This window comes from Eleutherodactylus coqui, chromosome 3 (assembly GCF_035609145.1).
Source record: "Eleutherodactylus coqui strain aEleCoq1 chromosome 3, aEleCoq1.hap1, whole genome shotgun sequence".
In the NCBI taxonomy this organism is placed as follows: Eukaryota; Metazoa; Chordata; class Amphibia; order Anura; family Eleutherodactylidae; genus Eleutherodactylus; species Eleutherodactylus coqui.
In genome coordinates this window covers 129723853-129747430 of record NC_089839.1, presented here as the reverse complement: position 1 = coordinate 129747430, position 23578 = coordinate 129723853, and positions in this window count along the sequence as shown.

Here is a 23578-nt window from a genome sequence, read left to right as displayed (position 1 = left end):
GGGGGGGAGGTGGCCAGCATGTAACCAAGGAGAAGGGGCAGCGGAGTGTCATGCAGGCAGTGATTGTGCTTTGTTGGAGGTAGTGTGGTGCTTAGCTAAGGTATTCATTGCTAATGAGGGCTTTTCAGAAGTAAAAGTTGTTGGGGGGGAGGCCCACTCTTGCCGCTATTGTGGCTTAATAGTGGGACCTGTGAACTTGAGATGCAGCCCAACATGTTGCCCCTCGCCTGCCCTATCCGTTGCTGTGTCGTTCCCATCACTTTCTTGAATTGCCCAGATTTTCACAAATGAAAACCTTAGCGAGCATCGGCGATATACAAAAATGCTCGGGTCGCCCATTGACTTCAATGGGGTTCGTTACTCGAAACGAACCCTCGAGCATCGCGAAAAGTTCATCTCGAGTAACGAGCAGCCGAGCATTTTGGTGCTCGCTCATCTCTAGTCACTACCTTACACTACTAGTTGTTTTTTTTTATTGCTTAAATATCTTTTCATTGTATTTTTCATATCACTGAAAGCTTCAATGTATCTTAAATAGAGATGAGCGAACGTACTCGTCCGAGCTTGATACTCGTTCGAGTATTAGCGTGTTCGATATGCTCGTTACTCGTAACGAGTACCACGCGATGTTCGAGTTTCTTTCACTTTCCTCTCTGAGACGTTAGCGAGCTTTTCTGGCCAATTGAAAGACAGGGAAGGCATTACAACTTCCCCCTGCGATGTTTAAGCCCTATACCACCCCCCTGCAGTGAGTGGCTGGGGAGATCAGGTGTCACCCGAGTATAAAAATCGGCCCCTCCCGCGGCTCGCCTCAGATGCGTTGTGACTTAGCTGAGGGAAAGTGCTGCTGCTGGTGCTGCTGTAGGGAGAGTGTTAGGAGTTAGTGTGGGCTTCAAGAACCCCAACGGTCCTTCTTAGGGCCACATCTAGCCGTGTGCAGTACTGTGGAGGCTGCTGTTAGCAGTGTTGCACTTTTTTTTTTTTTTGGTATATCGGCCGTGCAGTAAATTGCGCCCTGCAGTAATACTACAGGGACAGAAGTGGTGGTTAGGCAGGGAGAGTGTTAGGAGTTAGTGTAGGCTTCAAGAACCCCAACGGTCCTTCTTAGGGTCACATCTAACTGTGTGCAGTAGTGTGGAGGCTGCTGTTAGCAGTGTTGCACATTTTTTTTTTTTTTGGTATATCGGCCGTGCAGAGCATTGCGCCCTGCAGTAATACTACAGGGACAGAATTGTGTAGGCAGGGCCAGAAGACATCTTATAGATTGAATATACGCAGTGGTCCTTTTGCAAAAAAAGATTTGAAAAAAATCTATTTGGCCTGCCTGTCACTCTGCTCAGTGTTGTGGGTCCGTGTCTGCTGGGGGTAAAATTTCTCCAAATAAATACGCAGCCAGCTAAGTGTTACAGTAGGCTTGCACCAAATTATTTCCTGGCTCTGAAATCACCGCTCTGTTGCACTTAATAACAGTGCAACACTGCAGTTCCGTCACACACATCAGGGACAGAATTGTGTAGGCAGGGCCAGAAGACATCTTATAGATTGAATATACGCAGTGGTCCTTTTGCAAAAAAAGATTTGAAAAAAATCTATTTGGCCTGCCTGTCACTCTGCTCAGTGTTGTGGGTCCGTGTCTGCTGGGGGTAAAATTTCTCCAAATAAATACGCAGCCAGCTAAGTGTTACAGTAGGCTTGCACCAAATTATTTCCTGGCTCTGAAATCACCGCTCTGTTGCACTTAATAACAGTGCAACACTGCAGTTCCGTCACACACATCAGGGACAGAATTGTGTAGGCAGGGCCAGAAGACATCTTATAGATTGAATATACGCAGTGGTCCTTTTGCAAAAAAAGATTTGAAAAAAATCTATTTGGCCTGCCTGTCACTCTGCTCAGTGTTGTGGGTCCGTGTCTGCTGGGGGTAAAATTTCTCCAAATAAATACGCAGCCAGCTAAGTGTTACAGTAGGCTTGCACCAAATTATTTCCTGGCTCTGAAATCACCGCTCTGTTGCACTTAATAACAGTGCAACACTGCAGTTCCGTCACACACATCAGGGACAGAATTGTGTAGGCAGGGCCAGAAGACATCTTATAGATTGAATATACGCAGTGGTCCTTTTGCAAAAAAAGATTTGAAAAAAATCTATTTGGCCTGCCTGTCACTCTGCTCAGTGTTGTGGGTCCGTGTCTGCTGGGGGTAAAATTTCTCCAAATAAATACGCAGCCAGCTAAGTGTTACAGCAGGCTTGCGCCAAATTATTTCCTGGCTCTGAAATCACCGCTCTGTTGCACTTAATAACAGTGCAACACTGCAGTTCCATCACACACATCAGGGACAGAATTGTGTAGGCAGGGCCAGAAGACATCTTATAGATTGAATATACGCAGTGGTCCTTTTGGAAAAAAAGATTTGAAAAAAATCTATTTGGCCTGCCTGTCACTCTGCTCAGTGTTGTGGGTCCGTGTCTGCTGGGGGTAAAATTTCTCCAAATAAATACATAGCCAGCTAAGTGTTACAGCAGGCTTGCGCCAAATTATTTCCTGGCTCTGAAATCACCGCTCTGTTGCACTTAATAACAGTGCAACACTGCAGTTCTGTCACACACACCAGGGACAGAATTGTGTAGGCAGGGCCAGAAGACATCTTATAGATTGAATATACACAGTGGTCCTTTTGCAAAAAAAAGATTTGGAAAAAATCTATTTGGCCTGCCTGTCACTGTGCTCAGTGTTGTGGGTCTGTGTCTGCTGGGGGTAAAATTTCTCCAAATAAATACGCAGCCAGCTAAGTGTTACAGCAGGCTTGCGCCAAATTATTTCCTGGCTCTGAAATCACCGCTCTGTTGCACTTAATAACAGTGCAACACTGCAGTTCCGTCACACACATCAGGTACAGAATTGTGTAGGCAGGGCCAGAAGACATCTTATAGATTGAATATACGCAGTGGTCTTTTTGCAAAAAAAGATTTGAAAAAAATCTATTTGGCCTGCCTGTCACTCTGCTCAGTGTTCTGGGTCCGTGTCTGCTGGGGGTAAAATTTCTCCAAATAAATACGCAGCCAGCTAAGTGTTACAGCAGGCTTGCGCCAAATTATTTCCTGGCGTTCCGTAAGCGAACTCAGCCTCAAACCACAGGCCAATAAGCGGCACATTTAATTACAGTGTTGTGTTTCTGCATTCCTGGTAATACAGCATGCTGAGGGGTAGGGGTAGGCCTAGAGGACGTGGGCGCGGCCGAGGACGCGGAGGCCCTAGTCCGGGTGTGGGCACAGGCCGAGCTTCTGATGCAGGTGTATCGCAGCCGACTGCTGCGGGATTAGGAGAGAGGCACGTTTCTGGCGTCCCCACATTCATAGCACATTTAATGGGTCCACGCGGTAGACCTTTATTAGAAAATGAGCAGTGTGAGCAGGTCCTGTCGTGGATGACAGAAAGTGCTTCCAGCAACCTATCGTCCACCCAGAGTTCTGCGCTGTCCACTGCTGCAACTCAGAATCCTCTGGCTGCTGCTCCTCCTTCCTCCCAGCCTCCTCACTCCATGAAAATGAGACATTCTGAGGAGCGGGCAGACTCCCAGGAACTGTTCTCGGGCCCCTGCTCAGATTGGGCAGCAGTGGTTCCTCTCCCACCAGAGGAGATTATCGTGACTGATGCCCAACCATTGGAAAGTTCCCGGGGTCCGGGGGATGAGGATGGGGACTTCCGGCAACTGTCTCAAGACCTTTCAGTGGGTGAGGAGGCCGATGACGATGAGACACAGTTGTCTATCAGTGAGGTAGTAGTAAGGGAATTAAGTCCGAGGGAGAAGCGCACCGAGGATTCTGAGGAAGAGCAGCAGGAGGACGATGAGGTGACTGACCCCACCTGGTTTGCTATGCCTACTGAGGACAGGTCTTCAGAGGGGGAGGCAAGGGCAGCAGCAGGGCAGGTTGCAAGAGGCAGTGCGGTGGCCAGGGGTAGAGGCAGGGCCAGACCGAATAATCCACCAACTGTTTCCCAAAGCGCCCCCTCGCGCCATGCCACCCTGCAGAGGCCGAGGTGCTCTAAGGTCTGGCAGTTTTTCACTGAGAGTGCAGACGACCGACGAACAGTGGTGTGCAACCTTTGTCGCGCCAAGATCAGCCGGGGAGCCACCACCACCAGCCTCACCACCACCAGCATGCGCAGACATATGATGGCCAAGCACCCCACAAGGTGGGAAGAAGGCCGTTCACCGCCTCCGGTTTGCACCACTGCCTCTCCCCCTGTGCCCCAACCTGCCACTAAGATCCAACCCCGCTCTGAGGACACAGGCACTACCGTCTCCTGGCCTGCACCCACACCCTCACCTCCGCTGTCCTTGGCCCCATCCACCAATGTCTGTCAGCGCAGCATGCAGCCGTCGCTAGCGCAAGTGTTTGAGCGCAAGCGCAAGTATGCCGCCACGCACCCGCACGCTCAAGCGTTAAACGTGCACATAGCCAAATTTATCAGCCTGAAGATGCTGCCGTATAGGGTTGTGGAAACAGAGTCCTTCAAAAGTATGATGGCGGCGGCGGCCCCGCGCTACTCAGTTCCCAGTCGCCACTACATTTCCCGATGTGCCGTCCCAGCCCAGCACGACCACGTCTCCCGCAACATTGTACGCGCCCTCACCAACGCGGTTACTGCCAAGGTCCACTTAACAACGGACACGTGGACAAGCACAGGCGGGCAGGGCCACTATATCTCCCTGACGGCACATTGGGTGAATTTAGTGGAGGCTGGGACAGAGTCAGAGCCTGGGACCGCTCACGTCCTACCCACCCCCAGAATTGCGGGCCACAGCTCGGTGGTGGTATCTGCGGTGGTGTATGCTTCCTCCACTAAACCACACTCCTCCTCCTCCTCCTCCAACGCAACCTCTGTCTCGCAATCAAGATGTGTCAGCAGCAGCACGTCGGCAGCAGTCGGTGTCGCGCGTCGTGGCAGCACAGCGGTGGGCAAGCGTCAGCAGGCCGTGCTGAAACTACTCAGCTTAGGAGATAGGAGGCACACGGCCCACGAACTGCTGCAGGGTCTGACAGAGCAGACCGACCGCTGGCTTGCGCCGCTGAGCCTCCAACCGGGCATGGTCGTGTGTGACAACGGCCGTAACCTGGTGGCGGCTCTGCAGCTCGGCAGCCTCACGCACGTGCCCTGCCTGGCCCACGTCTTTAATTTGGTGGTTCAGCGCTTTCTGAAAAGCTACCCACGCTTGTCAGACCTGCTCGGAAAGGTGCGCCGGCTCTGCGCACATTTCCGCAAGTCCCACACGGACGCTGCCACCCTGCGCACCCTGCAACATCGGTTTAATCTGCCAGTGCACCGACTGCTGTGCGACGTGCCCACACGGTGGAACTCTACGCTCCACATGTTGGCCAGGCTCTATGAGCAGCGTAGAGCTATAGTGGAATACCAACTCAAACATGGGCGGCGCAGTAGAAGTCAGCCTCCTCAAATATTTTCAGAAGAGTGGGCCTGGTTGGCAGACATCTGCCAGGTCCTTCGAAACTTTGAGGAGTCTACCCAGGTGGTGAGCGGCGATGCTGCAATCATTAGCGTCACCATTCCTCTGCTATGCCTCTTGAGAAGTTCCCTGCAAAGCATAAAGGCAGACGCTTTGCACTCGGAAACAGAGCCGGGGGAAGACAGTATGTCGCTGGATAGTCAGAGCACCCTCCTGTCTATATCTCAGCGCGGTGAGGAGGAGGAGGAGGAGGAGGAGGAAGATGAGGAGGAGGGGGAAGACACAGCTTGGCCCACTGGTGAGGGTACACATGCTGCTGGCCTGTCATCCTTTCAGCGTGTATGGCCTGAGGAGGAGGAGGAGGAGGAGGAGGAGGATCCTGAAAGTGATCTTCCTAGTGAGGACAGCCATGTGTTGCGTACAGGTACCCTGGCACACATGGCTGACTTCATGTTAGGATGCCTTTCTCGTGACCCTCGCGTTACACGCATTCTGGCCACTACGGATTACTGGGTGTACACACTGCTCGACCCACGGTATAAGGAGAACCTTTCCACTCTCATACCCGAAGAGGAAAGGGGTTCGAGAGTGTTGCTATACCACAGGACCCTGGCGGACAAACTGATGGTAAAATTCCCATACGACAGCGCTAGTGGCCGAAGGCGCAGTTCTGAGGGCCAGGTAGCAGGGGAGGCGCGGAGATCAGGCAGTATGTACAGCACAGGCAGGCCAACACTCTTTAAGGCCCTTGACAGCTTTATGGCTCCCCAGCAAGACTGTGTCACCGCTCCCCAGTCACGGCTGAGTCGGCGGGAGCACTGTAAAAGGATGGTGAGGGAGTACATAGCCGATCGCACGACCGTCCAACGTGACGCCTCTGCCTCCTACAACTACTGGGTGTCGAAGCTGGACACGTGGCCTGAACTCGCGCTGTATGCCCTGGAGGTGCTTGCTTGTCCTGCGGCTAGCGTCTTGTCAGAGAGGGTGTTTAGTGCGGCTGGGGGAATCATCACAGATAAGCGTACCCGCCTGTCAACCGACAGTGCCGACAGGCTTACACTCATCAAGATGAACAAAGCCTGGATTTCCCCAGACTTCTCTTCTCCACCAGCGGACAGCAGCGATACCTAAGCAATAGGTAGGCTGCACCCGCGGATGGAAGCATCGTTCTGTATCCCCATCAAAAACAGGGACCTTTTTGCTTCATCAATCTGTGTATAATATTCCTCCTCCTCCTCCTGCTCCTCCTCCTGAAACCTCACATAATGACGCCGAACGGGCAATTTTCTTAGGCCCACAAGGCTCAGTCATATAATTTTTCTAAACAATTTTTATACGTTTCAATGCTCATTAAAGCGTTGAAACTTTCACCTCCACCAATTTTTATTTTAACTGGGCTGCCTCCTGGCCTAGTTACCAATTAAGCCACATTAACCAAAGCGATTAATGGGTTTCACCTGCCCTCTTGGTTGGCCATAGCCAATTTTTCTGATGTACATTAGTACTGTGGATACAGCAATTTTTGTGGGCCCTCGCTTACAGTGTAATCAAAGTATGAGGGTTAAAATTCTAAGTACAGCACCAATCGGCCCCACCCCACTTGCCCCGCTGCCGGCGGTAAGAAGAGACACCACACACAGGAGTCTGGTCTAGCTCCTCACACGGGAGAAAAAACTGCGCACTTTATTACAGATAACATGAGATCTTATACCCTCTGCCCTCTCACCACTAAGGGGTGATGGGCTTATAACCATATATGGGCAGTCCGGATTTGCGGACTGAGACAGTGAAAATCATATAACAGTCATGTACATTTGAACATCTTGATATCTTGTTCCAGTGCTTCTGGGAAATCGGCCAAGTACATGCGTCCTTGCGTCTGGTTCGGTATCTTCTCTGAACTTCTAGAACATCTTCTTGCAAAACCTTGGCATATCTGATTAAGGCGACATTTAAGTTTTTTCTCATTTGGAATTGAATAAAACTTGCATATAGGTATAAAAGCATAAAAACACATATGGCAATATATATATATACCCTCACAAACCCCCCTAAAAAACTTAATATGGAGATCAAGCATCAGACTTTGCACTTTTCCTCGGTCGTCTCTCCCTTGCGTCAGGGTTTCTCCACTGCCCGTAAGTCCCTATTCCTAAAAGGGAGGGATCCCTACCTAACCTCAGAAGGAGGCCATGGATTCCCTGGGCTTATTACCGGGCATCCATACCCTCTATCTGTACAAGTTAACACCCCACAGGGTGTGCCCTCGCCGGAACCTAAGGTCTTCTGCACTTTCCCTAGGCAAATGGGAAGTCCACTGACAGTCCATCTTATGAGACTGAGGCAGACACAGTACTAGTCCATCTCTCCATTCTTCTGGTAACGTATCTGGTTGTCATTATCGGAACTGGCTCTTCATCTTTTTTCAAACAAGGGAAATTTTGGTCATATTAAAGGGATAATACACAAACAGGAAATTACATACCCCACCTCTTTCTGCTAAAATCATATCCACGGCCACTCTATTTTGGAACGCCATGGATGCAGTGGGCCCTAACTGGTCAGCTAACCCTTGTAAAGCATCTCTGGTGTAGTTTACAAACCTCTGCTGATTGTAAAAGATATAATTCATTCAATCTACATTATTATTAACAGTGACAATAGCAAATAAGGACTCAAAACCTGCTTTAACCTGATCTCTAGAATTAAATTCATCTGGCACCCCCCTTGGCACTCCTATTGCATCTAGGTATACATTTGGATCAAAGTTACCACCTGGAGCGTCAACTTCTCTCTTAGCACGATGCGGTGTTGGATTCTCACCCTCAGTGTACTCTTCATATTGCACATTTGATTATATTAATTTGTTCTGAAACAGGGGGCTAGTGTACAGTAGTCAAAGGTGTGTGTTAGAGGAATTGTACCACATTATAGCATTTAAAGGATATGCAGGATCATTAGTTTTTTCAGTGCGAAGTGTGGATCCAAGTGGGTTTTCCTTCGAGCTTTACTGCAGTTGGGATGGTGAACAACATCTGGTAAGGACCTTTAAACAGGGTTTCTCTCAAACTTTTTCACATAGACCCTGTCACCTGGTTTTTGATTGTGACACTCATCTGTAGGACCTGGGAGAAAAGCAGAGACTACAGAATACATTACTAACAATTACTTGGAGAGGCCTATGACAAAATTAACAAGAGAATCATTCCCCAAACTCTGCTACTGTGGCATGTATCCTCCTGGAAAAAAGAAAAACTAATAGAAGACACTCAATTCAAAATTTACCCATTTTCCTCCATTGTCTTTTGTATCTACTTTCCCCCTACTCCGCGGATGGTAGGGTGTGTGAAAAGCCTGGAATATACCCCAAAACAGACATGATGTGTTGCATTATTTCACCTGTGAAGTGTGTACCTTTGTTTGACTCAATCACTTCCGGTACCCCGTATCTGCGGATTACCTCATTCATGAGCTTCTGTGCGGTTACCTGCTTATTTACTTTGGTAACAGAGTAGGTCTCCAACCTGAAAAACATTAACATCAACAACAAGCACATTTTCATGCTTCCCAACAAGTGGGAACTGAGTGTAGCCAATTTGCAATCCCTGAAATGGGTAGAGTGGTCTAGGCAAGTGTGATGTGGCAAATTTACTTCTGCCCTGTTGCTTTACGGCAAAGATCATGCAAAACTGGACAAATGATGCAGCAGCTACAGAAAACCAAGGAGCCACCCGTCCTCGTTCAAGCGTCGACATCATTACTGCTTTAAGAGGTGCGTCTTTCCGTGCGTCAGCTGGGCCATCATGGGGCACAGGGACTATGGTGGGCAAGTGCTGTTGACTGTTCACCATACGCCGTCCCTTTTTAGTCCATTTGTAGTTTTAGTCAAAGTTCAAAGCTATAATCAAAGTCCAAGTTCATATCAAAGTCCAAGATTTTTATCAAAGTCCAAGTTTAGTCAAATTCTTCTTTTCTTCTGTCTTCCACGGCTTGAGGGCCGCTGCTTTTGCTGTGTGGTCTGTGATGGCGTTGCCTCTTGCTTCTCCGGTGTAGGAATTGGTGTGAGCTTTCCACCTTGTCAGGTAGAAGTAGGGTCTCCGTGAGACTCTGCACCGCTGCATCATTCTTAATTGGCTGTCCTGCTGTGGTAAAAAACTGTCTGGCCTTCCATGTTGGGCTGTAATCATGAGCTATGCCAAATGCATACCGGGAGTCAGTGTAAATGTTTGCCGTCTTACCTGTGGCCACTCCACACGCCTCAGCGAGGGCTTTTAGATCCGCTTCTTGTACTGCGACATGCGGAGACATTCTGCTTTTTAGGACATCTTGTTGTGTAACCACCGTATATCCAGTGTGGAGTCGTCAATCACCCTGGTACCATCTATAAAAAACAACTCAAAATATGCATTATTAACAAGGGCTTTGAGTAACTTTTTTTAAAACTTAAATTTTCTTGTTGCATCACTGCTAGACAATCAGGCTGGTATTTTATTTCAAAAAGATTAGATTCTTGTTGCAAAAAATTTAAAAAATTTAAAAAATGGCTTGCAAAAAATTTAAAAATGGCTGATTTGCAATACCTAGATCACCTATGCCTTCTCCTCCCCCCCTTTGAAACAGGGTACGCAATTGGAACAAGAGCACCCGGTTTCAAGGTAGTATAACATTGTAAAAAGATTTGATGGATGCAGATAAGGCCTGTAAAATGTTAGCACCTATAACAGACATGAGTTACATCGGGGAAGAATAATCTACAAAACCTCTATTAATATTTGAAATGTGATATCCCTTTAAGTGAATTCATTATTAGTCTGTTCCTGCCTGCAGTCTTATCTAAATTTCAGACAGGAGAAAAAAAAACAAAAAACAAAAAACAAAAAAAAAAAACACTAGCTGCTCAAAATTCTCCCCCCTCCCTTGTGCAGGAGGGATGAAACATTACTACATACTATTACATCATATAGCTCCACCCCTTCGATATTGGCACACTGCGTCCGTCTTCTCAACTCCATTTCAGCTTAACCGTCCACACGTCCACATCTCACCAAGCAAAGTCCCATGCATGGGGTAGGACTTTTACCCCCAGTCAATTTCCACATCACACATTCCACCACAGCTTGAACACGGGTCACTAACTCACATCCATCCATGCGCTCAAGTCTGCTCCGTCACCCCCCTTTTGAGGTGTACCAGTACATGCAGATGCACGGACAAAAAAAGTTTGACAAACATACATACATCAGCTGAAAAACACTGAGGTGAGTGCTATTATTTTTATAAAGTACATAATTATATTGAGATGAGATTGTGAATGAGCGCTATCTTTGACAAATTATGTGAAAAAGTTTGCTGAGTGACTGAAATATTCTATATTTCTTATCTACTGAAGCTATTATATGCTGTATTAAGCGCTGAAGTATTTAGTTTCTGTGACCCTGACTTTGGAGTGAATTCTGAAAGCCCCCACTTTTTCAAAACAAATCTCTTATCTCTCCGCGACTATGAAACACAAACTGATTTGTTTTAGCTTAAACTATTGAAAAACATTTTGAAATCATAATTAACACATATGCTGGGACCTTGCAACATTCATTTTCAACCCCTGTATAAGTAAGAATATACCTTAGAAATTACTATATTTCCCTGCCTACTAAGACAGTATAACTAATTAAATTCATTTCAATTCATTGCAAGCAAGCCAAGATATTAACCAAGGATGTTATTACATTTTCTCTCTCGCTGTTATCTTCCGACCTTGGAGACTGAACACAAGTTCGCAGCTATATGTCAACAACCTCTTCTCCCCTACACGCAATCTCAGCTAACTATTTGCACATACAGTATATATATATATACACACATATATCCACCTAGTATGGATTATACATATTATCTATTATCTATCTTGTATTATACACATTTCCATCTCTCTTTGCCAACCAATCACATGCATTGTAACGTTCTTATCGACTTGCTTGTTACTTCATCACTTTTCTCCCCTACCTAACTGCCAATATAACCTTCAATAGACACTCTCCTGACGCCCTCTTGATCACTTACTGTACTTTTCAACATTTCACTTACGGATACTTTCTTAAACAAATAATGTGTACATACTTAAGTTTCTCTGACTGTCTCTCTCTCTTTAGCAAACCTTGATCTTCCAAGGCACCTCTCGGTCCTAAAGACCTCCTCCCAGACACCATTTTGTAATCTACCGTGCGGGTCGGTGTCACACATTTTCATTAGAGTTTTCTTACATTCTACAAATTCATCCACACGGCGGCAGCCCTTGAGGGGCTCTATCTTCTTTAATAAGGTCTTACGCATATTACAACAACAAAAATAATAATAATAATAACACGCTCCATAGAATGCATCCCTCTTAATTTTCAAATTGTCAGCCCCTTATATACCGGCAGACAACCGAGGGTCCCTTCTCCTTATGGAACCAGTCCCATAAAAATGCATCTCTCTGAAATCAAATCGCTAGCCCCATATATAAGGCAAACCGACCGAGAGTCCCTTCTTTCTATGAGACATCTCACAAAATGCATCCCTCTCTGCTAAACCATTAACAACTAACTAAACTAACCTGAGGGTCCCTTCTCTTGTGAGATTAAATGAAAAGTAAGAGAAAAAAAAATTCTGCAGATACAACAAACAATCAACCAATCTCCACTATCGCTAAAACGCTACGGACTTCAAAGTACAAATGCGCATATCACGGTCAGTGGTCCATGACAGCAAACCCGGAGCCCACACGAGTTACCGTGTAGAACTCTTAACCCAACCCGTCCGGTCACAAACCACAGATAGTCAGTCCTGCTGCAAGACTCCCAGCGTAAAACACAACATAAATATATGTTTGTCTTACCTGGAGTTCTTGTGAGTTGATCAGGCTCGGTTTGCAGTAGGACGGTTTCTCAGTAGCGTGGATCCGGGTGAATTGCGCTGTAAGCTCCGATTTTACCGCCCCAGTTGGTTGCGCCATTTATGAGGGTTAAAATTCTAAGTACAGCACCAATCGGCCCCACCCCACTTGCCCCGCTGCCGGCGGTAAGAAGAGACACCACACACAGGAGTCTGGTCTAGCTCCTCACACGGGAGAAAAAACTGCGCACTTTATTACAGATTACATGAGATCTTATACCCTCTGCCCTCTCACCACTAAGGGGTGATGGGCTTATAACCATATATGGGCAGTCCGGATTTGCGGACTGAGACAGTGAAAATCATATAACAGTCATGTACATTTGAACATCTTGATATCTTGTTCCAGCGCTTCTGGGAAATCGGCCAAGTACATGCGTCCTTGCGTCTGGTTCGGTATCTTCTCTGAACTTGTAGAACATCTTCTTGCAAAACCTTGGCATATCTGATTAAGGCGACATTTAAGTTTTTTCTCATTTGGAATTGAATAAAACTTGCATATAGGTATAAAAGCATAAAAACACATATGGCAATATATATATATACCCTCACAAAAGGAATTTTTAGCCCACCTGCATTACAGCTGACGTTACATCCGCTGTGTTGGGCAATGCAATGGGATATTTTTATGTACCGCCGGTGGGTTCCAGGGAGCCACCCATGCTGTGGGTCCACAGGGAGTTGTAAATGCAACTGTTTCCACTTCAAAAGAACCCCAGTCTGACTGGGGCATGCAGTGTGGGCCGAAGCCCACCTGCATTAAGTACGACATTACTACCTCAGCTGTGATGGGCAATGCAATGGGATATTGTTATGTACCGCCGGTGGCTTCCTGGCACCCACCCATGCTGTGGGTCCACAGGGAGTTGTAAATGCAACTGTTTCCAGTTCAAAAGAACCCCAGTCTGACTGGGGCATGCAGTGTGGGCCGAAGCCCACCTATTTTAAGCACGACATTACTACCTCAGCTGTGTTGGCCACTGCAATGGGATATATTTATGTACCGCCGGTGGGTTCCAGGGAGCCACCCATGCTGTGGGTGCACAGGGAGTTGTAACTACATGTGTCCACTTCTAAAGAACCCCAGTCTGACTGGGGCATGCAGTGTGGGCCGAAGCCCACCTGCATTAAACATGACATTACTACCTCAGCTGTGTTGGGGAATGCAATGGGATATATTTATGTACCGCCGGTGGCTTCCTGGCACCCACCCATGCTGTGGGTCCACAGGGAGTTGTAAATGCATCTGTTTCCACTTCTAAAGAACCCCGGTCTGACTGGGGCATGCAGTGTGGGCCGAAGCCCACCTGCATTAAACATGACATGGGTGAGTGACTGCTGCCTCTCAGCGCTGAGCCAATCAGAGGCATGCCTCACTCACACCCATTCATGAATTCATGAATGGATGTGAGTCAGACCTGCCCCTGATTGGCTCAGCGCTGAGAGGCAGCAGTCACTCACCCATTCATGAATTCATGAATGGGTGTGTGAGTGAAACCTGCCTCTGATTGGTCAGGGCTGTGACCAATCAGAGGCAGATCATTCAGCAGGCGGGGATTTTAAAGCCCCACCGGCTGAATAGTGCCAAGAAGCAGTTCAGGAGAACCGACAGCGGCCGCGGCTGGACTCCGGCTGCAGCGGAAAGGTGAGTATACAATTTTTTTTTATTTTAACACATTTTAGGATGAATTGCCGGGAAGGGCTTATATATTTAACCCCTTCCCGACAATTCACCCCGCGCACGCCGGCAGCCCATTGCTTTCAATGGAGCGGCTGTATTGCCGCTCCATTGAATTCAATGGGCAAACATCGTTCTTCTCTGCCACAGCTGTTACAGCTGTGGCAGAGAAGAATGATTTGTCTTCTATATGTTCTCAATGGGGTCGGCGCTGCTGCCGCCGGCCCCATTGAGCGCATATACAGAAGAGAACAGGAATCGCAGATCGCAGATAGGTGCGATCTGCGATTTTTTGTTCTATAATTTATCGGACGAGCGCATAAAAAGCGCTCATGTGTCCGATACCATTGCAAAGCAATGGTTTTAAAAAATCGCCGGACGCACGCGCATGCGCAAATCGCGGCTAAAAATGCCCGTCTGACTAAGGCCTAAGAGCAAAGGTTTAACAGTAACACCGTTAGAGTATGTTCCAACCAAATCACTTAGTCTGTTAAGAAAAAATATACAAATTGAAAACTCTAGTCCCCTATGGACTGAACGAAATTTTAGAAAAAAAATAGGTACCATCCAGAACATTAAACATTTTTAGGGAGCTCTTAACATGTTTATTCTATATATTAAGTTCTCTAGTGGATGACCTTGATTAATTTTAGATATAAGATCATGTATGTAATTATTTAGCGTACTTCATCATTTTAAAATTTTTGTCATACGGTCATTATATGTGTGTATATAAATATATTCTATATATATTTTTATCTTTTATTAATTGTATACAGCATATTGACTATTTATGTACCCTTTTAAAGAATAATGCAAGATTTTTAGATCTGGTAGAGAGACAGTATTTTTTATCATACTGTGACACATTCCTGTCTTACCGGCCGCCTGTATATGAAATAATTTACATAGAGATATATGGTCTCTTTTTTTAAAATGAAACTATTTTAAGATTCCGCTGATTTGACTTGTCCCACTTCATGACCACGGCAAGATATTTTCTTTTATTTGTCATGGCTGACAGGTGTATAGTCGTGACATCACTACGTTCCCGACTTGAAGCGCACGACTGCGCTCCAATCAATTCCTCCTCCCACTAAACTACAACATACTACCGGCGTCTGGTGCAGGATGGAATGTGAGTACACTATGGCTCTATATAAGTGTGCTACTGGGATTTGTTTAAAGTATCCTTGAAAAGGGCATTGTAATAAGCTGAAACGCGTTGTATGGCATAAACTGAATACAATTAGGTTGACAATATCACGGACCCACTGGTTACTAATTGTTATCTAAACCCATACCCGAGGAGTGTGGAGGAATTTTTCTTTCTACTTGGATTACTCTTAGTGCATTATGGTAGAGATCCTGAAGTAGCTTATAAAGATTTAATGCTTCCAAGAAATTGGGTTTGTAGTTTGGGGTGAGAGGTACAATTTGTTATAATTTAGTAATTTTAGGGCCTTTTCATATATTGTCATGGGCATTCTGTTCCAGATGTGGGAAGGTAAAGAAGATTTTTTGCTAATAATGAGGGATATTAGGAAGGCAAGTGTGTGGGGGGAGAGTTTGCCTGTTTCTGCACTATTTTGACATAACTCTCTGATCACTTTGATTGTGGCATGTGTAGTCGGGGTTATAAGCTTATTTTGTGTTTGTATTCTCTCGTTGGACCAAAGGACGTAGTGGTCTTCTGTGTTTTTTTTAACTTTGTTTTATTTATCAGATATCGTATACAGTACAAGAAAAAGAATCGTTAAAGTACATAGCATATTGACTAAGCAGTTTTATCTTGTACAATAACTCAGCATTGATACAAATTTCCATTTTCTTCTTACTGCAGTGCTTTGAAGTTGTAACTGTAATAAACATCTTATAACATAAAACAACTTATGCTCGTTGTATTATTCAAATATTCATAATCAGAGAAATGGAGAAGTAAAAAAGGAAGAATAATTATTCTAGGGTCAAGGTAGAGTTTGCATTAAGCCAGGAGACCCAAATCTACTGGAATTTACCCGGACAGCCTCTATTCTGATAAATAACTTTTTCATAAGGAATTACAGTGTTAACCATCTGGATCCAACGTGATACTGAGGGCGGCTCAACAGCCATCCATTGCATAGCCACAGTTTTACGTGCCAAAAGTAACACCTCTTTAAGAAAAATACATATGTATTTTGGCCAGTGTTCTTTTGCTAGTAAACCGAACAAAATAATTTTGGGGTCTATTTTTATACTATGAGGGGGGGGGGGGGGGGGTGGTGGTGTAGAAGTGGGTCTAAAAAAGCAATGATATTAGACCAAATGTCACTGATAAAAGAGCATTCCCATATTAAATGCCAGAAGTTCGCTTCTGGTTGGTGACATCTGTGACAGGAAGTCGTAGGAGTATTCCTCATCTTAAATAAACAACTAGGAGTGAGATATGCTTGGAGTATGATATACAGCTGTATTAATTTATTATTAGCAGCAGGGAAAACTGTAAAGTAGGATTCGATGACATCCGACCAATCTCGGGTGATAAGTACGGGATAGAGGATTTCCATTGGTCAAAAACAGGAAGTGGACTATGGCCTATCTTCGCCAAAAGCAGATGTGTATAAAGTATTGAAATTAAGCCTCTAGGCCCCTGAGATTTGAGAATACCAATTGTGGGATATTTTGACATTTGGGTGGAAGCAGGAGGAAATTGGGTGTTTAGTGGTCTTCTGTATGTAGAAGATCTCTTTCCATGCGGAAGGATTGTAGGTTTGTGTTCCTGTCTACCAATGAGACCCACCTAGCAATATGTATCGCCTTATAGTAATTTTGAGTGTCTGGGAGGTAGAAGCCTCCTCGTTGTTTCTTTTGAGTGAGGTATGTATAGGCAAGCTGTGGTTTACGGTTGTTCCAGATATACGCACTGAAGAGATGACAAAGTTTGTTGAAGAATGTTTTGGGGATAGGGATCAGGACTGTTTGTAGCATGTAGAAGATAGTTGGCATAATGTATGTTGCATTAGATTTTTCCTACCCATCCAGGAGATGGAGGGAAAGTTCAGGTGTTTTATTTGGTTTTGAACCTTCTTAAGTAGTGGTGTGAAATAAAGATTGTATAGGCAAGATGGGTCTGCACATAATGTGATGAATAGATATTTGATCCCATATGTGGGCCAGTCGAAGGGTGAGAGATGTTTCACTGTGTGTATGCTTTTGGGGGGTGAGGAGGACTTATATTTAATGTTTCAGATTTATTATAGTTAATTTTAGAATTAGATATTTTACCAAAGGTATTGAAGATATCTAGGATTGCAGGGAAAGCTCTCTTTGGGTTACTTATCATTATTAGAAGGTCATCTGTGAATGCTGCAGTTGTATGTGTGGTATCTCCTCTTTTTAGGCCTTTTATGTCAGGTGTCTGTCTGATTTTTTGGAGACGGGTCTCCATCACTAAGACAAAAAGAATTAGGATGAGGGGTCATCCCTGTCATGTGCCATTGCTAATTGTAAAAGGTTTTGAGAGTGTGCTATTTATTAAGATCCTTGCTGTGGGGATGGAGTATAATGTGAGGATGGCTGTGATAATTTGGGGTGGAAAGCTAAATTTGTGTAGCACCTCCTCCATATAGTTTCAGTTAACCCTATCAAATGCCTTTTCGGCATTAGTGCCTAGAAGAATGAGGGGTAGTATTTTTTTAGTCCTGGCATAGTGCATTGCATGAATCAGGCAAGATGTGTTGTGTTTCCCTTCTCTACCAGGGATAAATTCTATTTGATCCACCAGTTATCAGTTTGGGGAGGAGGGAGGGGATGCGATGAGAGAGAAGTTTTGCCCTTAGCTTGAGTAGCTTAAAAAATATAACCCTGAATCAGCAGTTTTTAGAAACATCCCACAGTATGCAACATTACTCGAACACAAGTCTTAGAAATGATGGAGCACCTTGTTTATTTTGAAGCTTTCTTTTTACTGGGACATTTTTCAGCCACTAATTGAGGCTACCAAAGGCAATGACGTGCCAAGGCAAGCGAAACTCTCCTCAAAAGACCCTGATTTGGAAACTAAATCAATCAAGGAAATAGGGGTATAGTGGGTATTTTAACCCCACAGTTGTTTTAATTTGGCTTTGAAAATGGATAATTACAATTTTTCCAATAATGCATAGGCTTGGCCCTAAATGTTTCACTTTTACGAGGGTAGTAGGAAAAAAAGCAAGCTATAAATAAATAAAATAATAAATAAATCTTGGTATTTGTATAGCGCCAACTTATTACGCAGCGCTTTCAGGTAATTATTACTTAATTACCCCCCACCAAGTTGGGTTCTCATTTTACCGACCTCGGAAGGATGGAAGGCTGAGTCAACCTTGAGCCGGCTACCTGACGCACGTGGAGATCAAACTTGCAACCTTCAGGTCGTAGGCGAGAGCTTACACTCTGCACCACACGAGGCTCTATAATTTGTTATCTAATTTCTTTCATATATGGAAATGGCCCATACATGAATTTAAACTTCTGTTTGGGCATACAGCAGGGCTCAGAATGGAAGTAGATCTATTTGGCATTTAGAGTTCAGATTTTGCTGGAATAAATTTGGACACTGTGTTGCATCTGCAAGCCCCACAAGTTCTCAAAATAGTGAACAGGGGGAATTTATCAAGGGGTATAATGAATTTTTTTGACCCTACCGCTGTTTGGTCATAGTTGTTAACATTTAGGCATGAAAATGAAAAATGAAAATTTTTCCAATAACATATGAGTTTAGCCTCAAATTTGTGATTTCCAGAAGGGGCAATAGAAGAAAAAGCACAAATATTTTTTGGATGCCTTGCCGCATTTGCTGAGCTCCTGAAGTAACCAGGACAGCGGACCACCCAAAATATTCAAATGTAAACCCTAAATGAACTCATAAAGGAGTGTAGGGAGTGTTTTTATTGGATGCTTGTTAAACTCAGGGTATGAAAATAAAAAACTACCATTTCATTTAAAAAATATAGGTTTATTCTCAATTTTTTTTACTTTCATGAGGGATCGTATGAGAAAAATCACCACAAAATTTGCTACCCAATTTCTCCTAGATACAGATATGTCCCATACATGGATATAGATTGCAGTTTTGATGCATGTTAGACCTCAGGAGAGAAGGAAAACAGATTTTACTGGAATGATTTTTTTGGATGCCATGTTGCAATAGCAGAGTCCCCCCGAGGCACCAGCAGAGTGAGAACCTCCAAAAGAGACTCCATTTTGAAAGCTATTAGGGGAATTCAATAGGGAGTGTAGTTAGCACTTTGAGCCCATATGACTGTTAACCCATTAAGTTGTGTAGTGTAGTTCCGAAGGGGTCAAACACCATTGTATTTTCTTGATCGACAACATTTTACTTTGATCTACACCATTGTAGTTATCAGAAAATCTATTTGAAAAAGCAGAAATAGCTGAAATTAGTACGCAGGGCAGTGTTTTTAATACACTGCTTGCTCTGAGCAAGTATTCCTTGAAGCAGAGCTGCCCTCTTGTGTCTTTCATTTGTGTCCAGCATTTTAAAGTGAAATTCCAATGTTACATTATTTTACTCCTGAAAGTGCTTCTGAAATGGCAAATCAATAAGATAGGTTTAAGGGAATCCATCTGAATAGATTGTATGTTTTGTAAATCATAAGATCAGCAAGCAAAGCTTTCAACGAACAGCAAAAAAAAAATAATTTGTATGCCCCAATGAAAGTTTTAGATTTTTTAATATGGAATTTCAAGCTTGATTTTCATTCAAATAGTATATCAAGTTTGTTTATTAACAATCTGTCTTTTGTGTAGTGTGGTCATCTAGAGGGAAAATTTGTTTGTTCAATCTAAATATTTAACCTTACATTTATCTGCATTAAACTTACTTTACCACTTCTTTCAACTTCTCTAAACCCCTGTCCACTTTACTGTTAGTAACTTTACAGATTGTCATGTCATCTGCATCCATGAACATTTTGCTTTGTAAATCATCTACAATATATAGAAATGTAGAGGTTACAAGAATGGATGCCTATGGTATGCTAATAGATAATGCAGGACATGTAGTTTTAGTGGATATATTAAGGCCAATTACTACAGTTGTTCCATTGGGTAGCTAACATCTGGAGACCTGAAGATCCTGAAAAGAAACTGGTTTACCCCAACCTGTCTATGGAAATAACATGGCTGGCTGGGGAGAAGCTTGTTTTGGTGGTAAGAAATAAGTCTGCAGGAAAAATGCCAAGTTAAAATAGCTCATGCCCACAGGAAAATTTGCTTACATGGAAAGTTGCCCACACTGAAATTTGCCCACATGAAAAATTAATTAAAATTTGGTATATCAAAATGCCATGAAATGTGTAAATTTAGTGAATAATTTTTGTTACATTTGTGGTGAAATAACACTTTCGTCACAGAAACGCAATCTGATGCCTCTTGTGAAGACTGCCTATCATTATTATTTTGGTATGAAGGTAGGGGACCAGGATAAGTAATGGGCTCCACATATATGTTGCAACTCTTGTTCAGTTAATCTACGAGAATGGCTGAAAAGTAAAAAAACAATCTATAGCTTTTGCTGTGCCTATGAGTAGTATAGAGTACACATGTTATGTCAAACTGAAAAGTGACAGGTGCCCTGCCCCCTATGATGTCTCCACCCCTTTTGACATCTCTTTGATGCTTGACCTTTGGCCCTCACATTTTTGTGAAACCAGGCATCCTCCTCCGTCTGGCGGCCGCCACCCTTGCATTCCAGGGAATGTGATATACCAGGGCCACTTCTTGCATCAGCGTGTTTTATGATAATAAAGGCTTTTACTACCGTATATACCGGCGTATAAGGCGACGGGGCGTATAAGACGACCCCCCAACTGTCACCTTATACGCCGGTATTCAGTGGAGAAAAAAAAAAAATTTTATTACTCACCTCCCCCGGCGTCCTGTTGCGCTCCGGCAGGACGTCGCTCGCTCCGGCAGGCTGTCGCTCGCTCCTCGTCCCCGCCGCAGCATAGCTTTCTGAATGTGGGGCTTGAAATCCCCGCTTCCAGAAAGCTAATACACACGCCGGCAGCCATGACATCATTGAATGGCTGTGATTGGCTAAAGCACACGTGGCTTCAGCCAATCACACTATTCAATGACATCATTGAATGGGTGTGATTGCTAACACGTGCGCCTTCAGCCAATCACAGCCATTCAATGATGTCATTGAATAGTGTGATTGGCTGAAGCCACGTGTGCTTTAGCCAATCACAGCCATTCAATGCTGTCATGGCTGCCGGCGTGTGTATTAGCTTTCTGGAAGCGGGGATTTCAAGCCCCGCATTCAGAAAGCTATGCTGCGGCGGGGACGAGGAGCGAGCGACAGCCTGCCGGAGCGAGCGACATCCTGCCGGAGCGCGACAGGACGCCGGGGGAGGTGAGTAATAAAATTTTTTTTTTTTACACTTTTTTTTTTTTGTATTACCGGCGCATAAGACGACCCCCGACTGCAGAGCAGATTTTTCGGGGTTCAAAAGTCGTCTTATACGCCGGTATATACGGTATATTTAAAGACTGGATTGCTGTTATACAGCTTTTTTCCAAGTCCCCTTATGAGTGAGAGGCGTAATATATAGAACGCATCTCCAGCCCTGGTAAGCTTTTATGTATAGCCCTGACAGAGCTGTTTTTATAGAGAGAGAACACAGTAGCCAAAAAATGCTAAGTTTTATAAAAGCTTTATTAAGCTCACAAAGCTATGTGAATACATAGCGGTGTGCGATAAAAAATATGAATGATAGAGTTATTACATAAATGAATAGAGCATACGCGAAAAATATAAAAAAATTGGGTTATAGAATTATTACATAGCTATGTATAACAGTGTATAATGTTAACAGATATATAGTCACATTTGCACAAGCATTTACAAACTTAACCATGCCGTGGGAAACATCTGTGTTGATCACTTTTTAGGCAGCAAGCTCGACCTATTCCACATTCAGATAGTTTACCAGTTCCTACTCCAACCCAACATTATGAGCTTGAAGTAGAAAATGAAGAAAGTGTGGAAAAGGAAGAACCCAACAAGCCTTCCACATCCACATGATAACTCCAGTTTATTAGGCAATAGAGATGAGCGAGCACCAAAATGCTCGAGTGCTCGTTACTCGAGTCGAACTTTCAGTGATGCTCGAGAGTTCGTTTCGAGTAACAAACCCCATTGAAGTCAATGGGCGACTCGAGCATTTTTGTATATGACTGGTGCTCCGCTAAGGTTTTCATTTGTGAAAATCTTAGCAAATCACCAAAGTCATGTAAAAAACACAGAAATGGATAGGGCAGACGAGGAGCAACATGCAGGGCTGCATTTCGGGCTCCGAGGTCTCACTTTTAAGCCACCATAGTGGCAAGAGTGAGACCCCCCACTGTCAGCATAACGATCATTCTCCTCTGCCACAGCTGTAACAGCTGTGGCAGAGAAGAACGATGTTAGCCATTGAATTCAATGGAGCCGGCAATACAGCCGGCTCCATTGAAAGCAATGGGCTGCCAGCGAGCGCAGGATAAATTTTCGGGAAGGGCTTAAAAATATAAGCCCTTACCTGAAAATCATCCTAAAATGTGTAAAAATAAAAAAAAAATTATGTCAGCATTAAGATCATTCTCCTCTGCCACAGCTGTAACAGCTGTGGCAGAAAAGAACGATGTTAGCCCATTGAATTCAATGGAGCCGGCAATACAGCCGGCTCCATTGAAAGCAATGGGCTGCCGGCGAGCGCGGGATGAATTTTCGGGAAGGGCTTAAAAATATAAGCCCTTATCTGAAAAAGAAAGATTTTAGTGTAAAAAAGAATAAAAATGCAGGCATTCTCTTCAATGGAGCCGCTGCTGCTGCTGGCGACTCCATTGAAGACAATGGTCCGCTGGCACACCTGAATTCTTTTTCAGGGAAGGGCTTTACATATAAGCCATTCCCTGGAAATGAATTAAAAGTGATTTAAAAAACAAAAAAAAAATAGATACTCACCTCACTTCAGCTGCCAGGGCGCAGCTGTGCCTCTTCTCCTGCTGTCCCCTGCACTGTGGTGCTGAACTGCTGTCATTCAGCTGAGAGCTGCGCTGAGCCAATGAGAGGCAGCAGTCACTCACCCATTCATGAATTCATGAATGGGTGTGAGTGAGATCTGCCTCAGAGTGGTCAGGCTGTGACCAATCAGAGGCAGCTCATTCAGCAGGCGGGCTGTATTGCCGGCTCCATTGAATTCAATGGTCAGTGCTCGTTTAATCGAGACGAGCACCGCATGGTGCTCGTCTCGAGTAACGAGCATCTCGAGCACCCTAATATTCGAAAGAGCATCAAGCTCGGACGAGTATGCTCGCTCATCTCTATTAGGCAATCATTATACACATTAAGAAATACAATTCTTTACTGCAAATTAGCCAATCTCAAGTACTTCGGTTTATCTTTTGCTTGCTGATAGTCCTATACAGAAGCAGCAACTGTGTGGAAAAGGACCTTGTATTTCCTCT